Consider the following 1,244-nt stretch of genomic DNA (forward strand, 5'->3'; position numbering starts at 1 on the left):
AGGAGGTGGCACATCAAAAACTAAGAGCAATTTGAGAAGTCATATCGAAACCTAATACGGTAGAACTTCCTAAAATATATACACATGAATCTGATATAAATGAAATCTCCAAATAAAGGGAAGACAGAAGCCTAGCTGAACCATCTCTTGCTTGCAAATGAAGTTTCTGGTACCTGGGAAGGTTTATATATAAGTGAGTTATTGATCAAAGGGGTCACAGTGGAACTCCAAGCAACCCAAGCAATTGTCAATGCTATTGTCTGCTCCCCATAAACTGCTAGTAAGGCCTTATTGCTGAAGACAACTCCTTCAAAACTCATTGAGCATGGCTGGTGTCTACCTAGAGCCTTCACCCCTATGAACTAATAATGTTCATAGTACTGGAAGGTACTCTGCATACTACCAAAGGAGAGAGGTAAAAACCAGCACTGCTACACACCCTTTGATCTGCAATAATGACCTGCCTACAAGATACGCTGGTGCAATAGTGGCACAAAGTTTGTGGGAGTAACCAACCAAGATCTGATGTGATTTAAGGTCTACTCCATGAGATGTAATCCATACCCAGCACTGAACTGGTAGCCAAGAACTTGATACTAGATAGGCCAGGGATGTAGGGGAAAACCAAATACTACTGTTTTGCCAAAACAGTGGTTCTCAGGATGTAGGTTGCAATCCCTCTGGGGTCGAATGACCCTTTCATAGGGGGTGCATATCTGATATTCTCCATATCAGATATTTGCATTGTGATTCATAACAGTAACAAAATTCCAGTTATGAAGTAGAAGTAATTCCCTGGTCAGGAGTCACCACATGAGGAACTGTATAAAAGGTCACAGCATTGGGGAGCTTGAGAACCACTGTGCTGAAGGAACATGCAACAAATGACTTCTAGTGGTATTTTGCTATACTCATAGGTCAGTGCGCTCATCCATCATCAGAAACTTCATCCTGCATTAGCTGGGAACAAATACAGAGACCCACAGCCAGATAATGTGCAGAGAGTGAGAGATCTTGGAACACTCCTCAGTAAATGTTTTCTTTTCTTTTTTTTTTTTTTTTGCAAAAAAAAAAGATTTAATAATTTTCATCCATTGTGGCCGCATTTGCCTTCTTATCTGCATTTTGCCTTCTGAATTCTTTTTTTTAATTTATTTATTTATTAAGGATTTCTGCCTCCTCCCCGCAACCGCCTCCCATTTCCCTCCCCCTCCCCGAATCAAGTCCCCCTCCCTCATCAGCTC

This window comes from Microtus ochrogaster, chromosome 5 (assembly GCF_000317375.1).
Source record: "Microtus ochrogaster isolate Prairie Vole_2 chromosome 5, MicOch1.0, whole genome shotgun sequence".
In the NCBI taxonomy this organism is placed as follows: domain Eukaryota; kingdom Metazoa; phylum Chordata; class Mammalia; order Rodentia; family Cricetidae; genus Microtus; species Microtus ochrogaster.